Raw genomic sequence first — 10,530 nt, forward strand, 5'->3', positions numbered from 1 at the left:
GAAACAGTATGTTTGATTATACTCTCCAGGGCCTTGCTTTACTGTTCCCCACTGCTGAGTGTTCTACAGTATGCCCCACAAATAATTAAGTTTCCCACTCTGACTTCCGGATAAAGGCACTAATTCTGGCCATGTGTGAGCTTTGGGGATTGTTTCCTCTAATCCTTTTTGGCAATTCTCTCCCACTTTAGGTAGTTTCCTCAGAAGTATGTCCTGATCAGTTCTCAACTGAGTACAAACATGGTATTTGCATCTCTGTAGTTGTCTCTCTGCAGCTCTCTCTTTCCTGGTGCTCTGCCCGTCAAACTCTAGGCACCTTGGCCTTCCCAGACTCCTACCTAAATCTCTCACACTCAGGGAGACTAGCCGGCCCCATCTTGTCTACTTTCTCTGGGCCAGCATTTAATCTCTCTTCAGGCAGTAACCTGAGAAATTGCAATACTCATCTGATTTGTATTCCATCTCTGAGAGGTCATGGTTCTTTGTTGCCTATTTTTAATGTCTTAAAAACCATTGTTTCATGTATTTTTATTTTGTAATTGTTTTATGCAGTGTTATAGACTGAATTAATTTATTGAAATCTAATACTCAATGTGGCTATATTTGGATATGATTTCTAAGGCAATATTTAAGGTTAAATGAGGTCCTAACAGTGGGGCCCTGATCTGATAAGATTGGTGTCTTTAGAAGAAGAAACGCCAGAGTGCTCACTCTTTTTCTCTCCTCACAGGTGCACAAAGGAAAGAACACAGGGAGAAGATAGCCATCTACAAGCCAGAAAGAGAGCCCTTGTCAAAAACTAAATCTGCTGACATCTTGATCTTGGACTTCTGGCCTCCAGAACTGTGAAAAAGTCATCTTTTGTTCTTTAAACCACTTGATTTGTGGTATTTTGATACAGCAACACAAGCAAACTAATATAAGCAGGTAGATAAATCCTGTCCCTGCTGCTCTATCTTGGCTGAAAGCAGACATCCTGGTTAAGTATTTCTAATCATGCACTCAGCACACTAAATTCAAAGGCGTTAGTGATACAGAGAACATGGAAGTGAAAGCATGGAGCTATATCAACAAGGTCCAGTAATGGTAATGATAGTGCCATTCATTGAGCATTTAATTATGTATTAAGTACAGTGCTAAGTGCTGTAATTTCAATATACCATTTGTTTCTCTTAAAAAATCTATAACGAAGTCTAGAATTTCTTCTATTCAGAATAACACCAACTCTCCCTAGACCTCTAAACCACAAAAGGCAGTAGTGAGAAGGGAACTTGAGAGTTTTGTATGCCGTAGTCATCTGGCAAAATCCTGATTCTTATTCTTCTTATCTCTCATTCATGACATCAGAAATCTTTGAAACATATGGACTAGTCTCATTAGGTATCCAATTCACCAAAGAATTGCAATTTATAAAAAGTCAAGTAAATATGTACATAGAAGATGTGAAAGAGAGTGGATCAGAAGAAAATAGAAGAGAAAATGTTTGAAAATGTTCCAAAAGTCATGAAAGACATCAAGCCAATGATTCAAATGCTCTGGAAGTCCCAAAGAGGATAAATACAACAACAAAACAAAACAACAACAATCTAAGAAGAATTATAGTGAAACCACTAAAAACAAAAAAGAAAATGTTTATATACCTTCATAGGGTAAATAATAAGACAGCAAGTTTCTCAATATAAATTATGACAGCCAAGAGATAATGGAATGGAACATTATACTAAAGAAAGAAAATAAATACCAATCTAAAAAGCCCATGATCAATAATATAATCTTCAAAACTATATGTAAAAAAATAAATATTCGATGTTTCTCTCTCATCGATGTTTCTAACTCTCTATCCCTCTCCCTTCCTCTCTGTGGAGAATCAATAAAATATATTTTAAAAATAAAAATAAAAATAAATAAATATTTTCAGACAAATAAAGGTTAAATATTTTTTCCAAGTAACTTGACTTTAAAACGAACAAAAAATAACTGAAGTGAATTCTTCAGGCAAAAACAAAATTATCCAGAAGAAAATGAGAAAACAAAGTAAGGAAGGAATAGCATAAATAATGATAAATGAGTAAATATAGAAAAATATCAGTAGGTCATATTGATCATATTTATATATTGGACCTCTATTCTGGAATGAATACCCATGAAACAAATTTTTATCTCAGCATGTCCAGTTTTAAGCCTAATATACCTCCAACATAATATGCGCAAAATTGAAAGCGTGGTCTTCCAACATGATTTCTTCTTTCATAGTTGTCATTAAATTGGTAAATAGCAACTTTACCTATCCAATTATTCAGGTTAAATATCTTCTAGTGAACTTTATACTCCTTTAATTTTTTTTTCACATCTATATCCAAACTTCCAAAAAATTATTCTTCTCGCTATTGCAAGAATCAAATGACACCACCTCCACTTGTTACCATTCTGGTCCATCTTTTGCTTAGATTATGGCACTAGCATCCTAAGTGGTATACCTGCTTCTCCTTTCCATCCATACATAGTCTGTTCTGAAAACAGTAACTATAGTTATCCTTTCCAAAACATAAATCAGATATTGCACTGCTTATAACTTTCCAGTAATTTTTTATTGCCTTCATAATAGAAGTTAAGTTCTTTCAAAGGTACACAGAGTTCTCCTAAATATGCTTACTATCCAGTTACCTATCTGGCCCTATCTTATGGGATATCTCTATTTTTCTTACTCAGCTCCAACCAAAGTGTTCTCCAGCCACAATATTCTCTCTACTTTTTTTTTTTTAATCAAAACTCCAAGACTGTGCCTGACTCAATCTTTGCAATTGCTATTTACTGTGCCTAGAATGCTCTTCCCTCAGATACATGCGCAGGGGCCTGATTCACCTTTTTCATTTCCTTCAAATCTATTCTCAGATATCTTCCTATTGGTCAAGCTTCCTGACCACATCATTCTTAATAGCAACCACACGCAATACTCCCTATCTGTTTTCCCTGTCTTATTTATACCTATGCATATTACTTGTTTTTTTATTCACTTTTCCCAAATGGAACCTAAGTTCCATGTAGGCAGATATTTAAAACATACTAGTATATCTTATTGCAAATGGTGTGTCCACATTATGAAAAGATAGTCAGGGTCATTTTGGCACCCAATTATACTTGTTCAGTGAAAAGAGACCCTTAGCAATACTTTAAAGTAAATATTATTTCTATAATACACATTTTACAGATGTGGAAAATAAACTAAATAGTTTTGTCAGGTTCACCAGTAAATAAGTATTGAGATCAGAAGTAATACTCAAAATAGTACAACTCATAGTCCTTTCTCTTTACCATGGACTATATTATATTTCCAAATTTCACCCAAACTTCTGACCGGGAGGATTTAATCAGACCTTGTTTTCCAGCTGAGGGCAAACTGAGCTAATGTACACAGGCAGTTTTTAAGACAGCCGTGTAGTACCCCTGTAATTTTTAATATGTTTTATTTCAAAGAGCTATTCTCTTAGATTATTTCTGCTGAACTCAATGCCTCCTCATTGGTGTCTTTTAAGGAGAGAAGCAATAAAATGTTTTTGAGGGATTTCCTAGCCTGAAGCTGAAATAATTGAATATCTTCACTGGGATTTTTGAACTTGAGACAAAATTAGTGGAGTCTAAAATATTAAGTAATATGTCTTTGGAGATATAGGAGCTATGTTTCCTGCAAAAGAAGCAAAGAGAAATGACCTTCAGCTAATTTTGAAGCAGAATCACGGGAACTGGGGGGAGACCACTGACTATGTTTCTAGTACATATTTTTGTCTTACTGACTTTTAGCAGAAATTCATAGACTTTCTCCCATAATATAACCTAAATGTTTTCAGGGTTCTCTATTTTTTTAAATTTATGATTATTTAAAATCTATTTATTTCCATGGCATAAATAAAAATGTAATATATAATATATTTACATATATATATATATATACACACACACACAAAATGACTAAATAAAATATTCAATATATCTACACTAATAAAAGAGAAACATGGTAATTGGCGTACAACCGCTACCCTTTTCATTGGCAAATCAGCGAGATATGCAAATTAACTGTCACCCAAGATGGCGGCCAGCAGCCAGGCAGCTTGAAACTAACATGAGGCTTGCTTGCCTCAGTGACGGAGGATCGTTGGAGGAAACCAACGTTCCCCGCCTGCGGCTGCAGGCCTCTGAGTGGGCAGTTTAAGAAACATTGTAACAAATACTGCCGGACTTCAGACAGCAGATTTGCAACATTGTAAGCAAAGGCCAGAAACCTACTTTCAGCCGGAGGCCTGAGAGCTGGAGCCAAGCCTCAAGGTAAAGCTGGCCCAGAATAAAAAAAGAAAAAGAAAAAAAGGAGCGGTTGGGAACTTCAGTCACTCCCAGCCTGAAAACAGCCCTCAGCCCCTCACCCAGACTGGCAAGGCACCCCAGTGGGGACCCCCACCCTGATCCAGGACACCCTTCAGGGCAAACCAGCCAGTCCCCACCCATGCACCAGGCCTCTATTCTATATAGTAAAAGGGTAATATGCCTCCCGGCACCGGGATCAGCGTGACAGGGGGCAGTGCCCCAACCCCCTGATCGGCCCTGCTCTGTGTGTGACAGGGGGTGGCGCCGCAACCTCCCCATCGACCCTGCCTTGAGTGTGACAGGGGACGGTGCCCCAACCCCCCAATTGGCCCTACCCTGAGCGTGACTGAGGGTGGCATCACAACCTCCCAATCCACCCTGCTCTGTGCATGACAGGGGCGGCGCCCCAAATCCCCAATCGGCCCTGCTCTGAGCCCAACCAGGGGCTGCACCTAGGGATTGGGTCTGCCCTCTGCCACCCGGGACCAGGCCTAAGCCAGCAGGTCGTTATCTCCCGAGGGGTCCCAGACTGCGAGAGGGCACAGGCCGGGCTGAGGGACCCCCCTGAGTGCACAAATTTTTGTGCACCAGGCCTCTTGTATCTATATATAAAAGCCTAATATGCAAATTTCCCCTTGGGAGTTCGACCAGGAAACCAGGAGTTCAATTGCTCACTATGACGTGCACTGAGCACCAGGGAGTGGCACGGAATGAAGGAAGGCCCTGGCCAGCAGCCGGGAGGCCCCGATTGGCCCTGATCACCAACCAGGCCTAGGGACCCTACTCATGCACGAATTTTGTGCACTGGGCCTCAATATATATATATATATATATATAGTCACTGTCAAAATACCATTCTTTAAATTATTTATATTTTCACAGTGATTTGAGAAGACATCTTAAAACAATCTATATAATAAAATAAGTTTTACACACTTTCGTGTGAAATGCTTTCTAGATGAGAGGTGAGGTACCTATTAGGAAGAAGCACACTAAACTTTTCCTTATCCTTGGGCATACCTATGACTGTTGCCCTGAGAACTTCAAAGCACATGTGTATCAGGGTAAAATATATTTTGAAATCATTGGAAAATAAGTTATAAATTATAAAGGAGAATCCATTCTTGTTTTTGACATGTTAGTGAGTGCATCACATGATTTAATTTATCAATAAGAATGGACAGTGAAATAAATATTTTAAATAAGCTGCATAGTAACACTTCTCATATATCCCAAAAATAGATAGACAAAAATTAATACTTATTAAAATGTAAATTGTTCAACAGAGTAGTGACAGGCTTGTTTCCATGTGTGGGATTTCTGATAAAATCCATGTTTCTTTCATTAAAAAATATTATCTGATTTCTCATTAACTCAGATATTAAATTTCAAAAGTGATAATCATGGAAGGAAATAGTACATGTTTATATAATTCCACATTTTTTAGTATACATCTTACATGATTTTTAAGACAATTGCTAGATTATAGTTGTATTTTATAGAAGTACTTCCTTATTTGACAATTATTCTCTATTTGTAATAATATTTCTCATCACTTAAAAAGAATATGACATTATTGCTTTTCAGGTGCCAGGACTTGATGAGCTCTCTGGAGACCAAGGCCTCTACCCAGGCCAGTACTCACCGAGAAGGCCATGTTCACTTCCAGCATTAGGATCATGCAGCCCAATGGAGAGAAGCCAGCTGATTTTGCTACAGGCAACTCCTAGGATCTCCAGAGCCTCAAGGCCCAGCTACTAGGGTTGAATACTCAAGCCATAAAATAAAGTTGGTGTAGGTCTGAAAGCTATTATCTTTGTTCCTGTTTCTCAACTGAAATAATTTCAGAAAGTCCAAGTCTAGCTAGTAAGCGAATTGAAGAAAAAGTTCAGTGGGAAGCACATTGTCTTGATCGCTCAGAGGAGAATTCTGCTTAAGCCAACTTGAAAAAAGCCTACAAACAAACAAACAAACAAATGCATCGACAAATAAGCAAACGCAGCCCAGGAGCCGCACTCTGACAGCCTTGCTAGATGCGATCCCGGAGGACTGGTTTTCCTAAGTAAAAGTCTAGGCTAGGGAATCAAGTGACCCTGGATGGCAGCCGGCTCATAAAGGTTCATTTGGATAAAGCACATCATGGGACACAAGCTTGAAACTTCTCTGACGTCTATAAGGAGCTCGCTGGCAAGGATGTTCATTTTGAATTCCCAGAGTTTCAGCTGTAAACAAAAACTAAATAAAATATCATTCACAATAAAAAAGAATATCACATTACTAAGAAGGAACTGTCTTTCTAGAAATAATATTGCTTCCCATGATTCAGGAAAACGTTATCTGAGTATATACCCATTAGTTAGATGACAACCAATCTGTGGTGCCAAAAGGAATATGACACATCGCATCTGTAGTTTAACTCCATTTCCCCTTACTTTACACCGCTGCCTATCTATATTTCATTTCAAACATTGTAAAAGTGGATTCCAATGGTCTTAATATGAAGAGCAATTGATATTCCCTTCTTATTTAATGCACGTTTGCACCCATTTACTCCTTTTTGCAATTCTCAATGATTATTTTCCCTTGTTTTTAAACTATGAAATAAATTACTTATCACCTGAAGATTTAATTTCCATTTACATCACTTTTCAAATCATTAATAAAGCTAATGTTAAGATTGATCCCTGTATCAGCTCCCTTCAACTTGACAGTCTGTTATTTTTTCATTTTCCTTTGTTTACTATCCTTCAGCATACTGTCAATCTTCCTGACAACCAACATAGAGCCAATACTATGAGTTAATTTTTCGAGCAAGATAATTTAAAAAAATATGAAACAACTTTAAGTGTTTTATGGTAATGTATTCTCCTATAGCAAAATTCTATCACCGAGTGCAAACTTATTTATAGAATGATTTATCATTAATGGGAGATGAGATAATAATCATAATTACCAATCTAATGTATTGTAGTATTTTATGTTCTAATAAATACATAGACAAATAAATCAGAATACAATTTCAATTTGCATCATGCCATTTCAATCATGAATGTAAAATTAGCTCTTTTTTCTGAGTTCCAATTATGAACTAGATCCAAATAGTTCAATGTGATTATTCAAGTGATACAAAATATTTGTCAATTTGCTGTGTATAAATAAATTGTACAACTCATTACATAGATTCAAAAATAGAGAACTCTAAACATAGGCCATATCTCATTTAGTTTAGAGGAGGGGATATATCTAAAAATTAATGTTTTGTCAGTTGTCTCTGGAAATTTCCTCTAGCCTTCAATCAATCAGTCAAACAATTTTGTTTGATTTATACAATTTCTTCAATATCCCCTTACCATCTGTCTTTTCAGATATGTTTGGTTCATTATTAGAACAGGCCTTTCTTTTTCCTCTTCTAGTGATATAAGAATTGCATGAATTTCTATTTATTTTTTCCAGGTGTCTTCCTTAAGTTACCAAAGAGAAAAAAAAAACAGTTATATTTAATTTAACTGCATTTTAAACACAATGCATATAATCCTATATAATAAAGAGGTAATATGCAAATTAACCCTCACACCTCACAAGATGGCTGCCTATGACAAGGTCAGCAGGGGGGTTAGTGAGGGGCAACCAAATGACTGAACAAGCAGGCTGTGTGGGGTGACCAAGCAGGCAGAGGGGGCAGTTAGGAGTAACCAGGCATGCAGACAGGTGAGCAATTAGGAGCCAGGAGTCCAGGATTGTGAGAGGGATGTCTGGGATTGGGCCTAAACCAGCAGTTGGACATCCCCTGAGGGGTCCCAGATTGGAGAGGGTGAAGTTTGGGCTAAGGGGACCTCCCCCTGCATGAATTTTGTACACCAGGCCTTTAGTCTTATGATAATATTGATTCAAAATTATACAACAATTTCTTTTTTTTAATATATTTTTATTGATTTTAGAGAGGAAGGGAGAGAGATAGAAAGATAGAAACATCAATGATGAGAGAGAATCATTGATCGGCTGCCTCCTGCACGCCCCTCACTGGGGATGGAGCCTGCAACCCAGGCATGTGCCCTTGGGTGGAATCGAACCTGGGACCCTTCAGTCCACAGGCCGACGCTCCATCCACAACAATTTCTGAAACCTAAATTAATGATATTAGCCTAAGCATTGCCAAATATTTTAGGACATAAAACCATTTTTTTTCAAATGAAATCATAGGATTACCTCAAAGTATATAACATATAAAAATAGAATATTTCTGGGTGAAACAAATTCAAGGGAGTAGGGGAATGGGAGTCTCCCTTTATCTGCATTTCCAGACCTCCATGTTTGTCTACCTCACATATCCTTGGGCACCTCCAGAGAATTCTAATATGATGAGAAAATCAACTTTGTTTCATAGTAAAGTGGACAGGGAGATATATGGAATAAGTGATACACGTTTAGATCAGATGAATTGTTGATATCAAATGTTAGTAGAATAGCAGTTAAACACACACACACACACACACACACACACACACTTGTTCTGAAAAATCTACAAGTATTTTATAGATATAGATCTCCTCCCAAGAAAGATTCTATTCTGTTAGCTGTGATGTGCCAAATGAACTTTTCTAGTGGATCTGAAAATCTTTCATAAAGTCTATTTGCAAGTAATCCCATATTGTGGTTTACATACAAATCACTTTGTGCTGCATTTATTTTCCAATAGAATTTAATGTGCTTGACATGATAATAGGTGTCATATATCATTGGGAAAAACTATTACTCTAAAATGCTTTGTAAACAAAATCTATTTCCCTCATTCATTTTCAAGTAGCTGTACTAGAAAATCTTAAACTAATACTTGAGCTCGTCCAAATAAAGAAATAACATACACAAGAACAACATTTTTTAGAGGATTTCTCCAGTATTTTTGAAACTCAAAATATTGAAAGTAATTTAATTTTTTATCAAAGTAAAATTAAATTAGAAACTACACTTATGAGATGGGATTATATAAAAATATAGTTGCTTCTTATGTGAAAAGTAAAATTGTGTAGTTGTTAAACAGTGGTGTACTTGGTGCCACTGTAATTATTTGGTTAGTAATAACAGGAGAGGAACAAAGGGTAAACCAGACATTATTGGCACGTCATTTGGCAGCTTCACAAAGAAGCTGCAGCTTCACACTCCCCGGGGAAACACTAGCCCATTCCTTGCAGGTGGCTGGGAGAAGGGACTGGACAAAAGGGACGGTGAATGCATGGGCAGTGAAGTTCGGATGATGTAGGGAAGGTGATTACTGTCAGTCAAACATGAGAACAGAAATCAATGGCTAGAGTAGGCAATACCAATGCAAGCCTACCATAATTTGGGAATACATATCCTGCAGACAGGGGGGGGTTGCATTCTCTTCTCTCTCTCTCACCTCTCTCTCTCTCTCTCTCTCTCTCTCTCTCTCTCTCTCTCTCTCCTCTTGCATTCACCCATATGGCCCACAGCAATGTAGACCGCACACGCAAAGGACAAATGGACTAGAGCTGGGAACACAAACTAAGCTAGCCTAACGCTGGATTAGATTCTGTCCCAATAGGGGATGGAAACTCTGGACATTAAACTGTGATTTTAGTTCTGCTGAAGCTACAAATACAGTTCTTCCTTGGAGAGACATAGGGAAATGGGACCTTAGAAACTCCAAGGTATAATTCCACAAGAAAAAAAAAAAAACTTTCTATAATATCTCATCCTCCCATGTGAGTCTCAGAAAATTCACTTCCTCGGGATTCCACAAGGAGCCCACTCCCATTAGCAACTGATGCCAATAATAGTTTGGCCCCCAACACAGGGCAGACGCCCGGAAAATTGCCTTGTGTAAAGTGTGTAAAGCATCCCTTCTCTGCTCCTTCCCTGCAAAAGTGCATGTACAGCCTCCGGACCTGCAGCACTCGGAGGGCAAAAGAACAGAAGAACCACCTGGCCTGGACTGCGGTGAGAACCTTTCTCCCTAGCCTGGGAGTTTTACAATTCATTGCTCACACTCTCTCCTGTATTGGTGCTTGTCTATATTTTTCTTATACAGAAGGCCAAAGGCATATGAAAAAGTGCTCAAAGTCACTGATCACCCCAGAGACGCAAGTCAAAATGACAATGAGGTACTACCTCACATCTGTCAGAATGGGTGTCATCAACAAATCAAGGACAAGCGCT

The 10,530-nt window shown here is 38.0% G+C and overlaps 1 pseudogene; it reads left to right on the forward strand.

The window, feature by feature from the left end:
- Nucleotides 1-6,011: 6,011 nt before the first annotated feature.
- LOC132226485 (small ribosomal subunit protein eS7-like) lies at nucleotides 6,012-6,584 on the forward strand (annotated as a pseudogene).
- The last annotated feature ends 3,946 nt before the right edge of the window (nucleotides 6,585-10,530 follow it).

This window comes from Myotis daubentonii, chromosome 1 (assembly GCF_963259705.1).
Source record: "Myotis daubentonii chromosome 1, mMyoDau2.1, whole genome shotgun sequence".
Classification (NCBI taxonomy): domain Eukaryota; kingdom Metazoa; phylum Chordata; class Mammalia; order Chiroptera; family Vespertilionidae; genus Myotis; species Myotis daubentonii.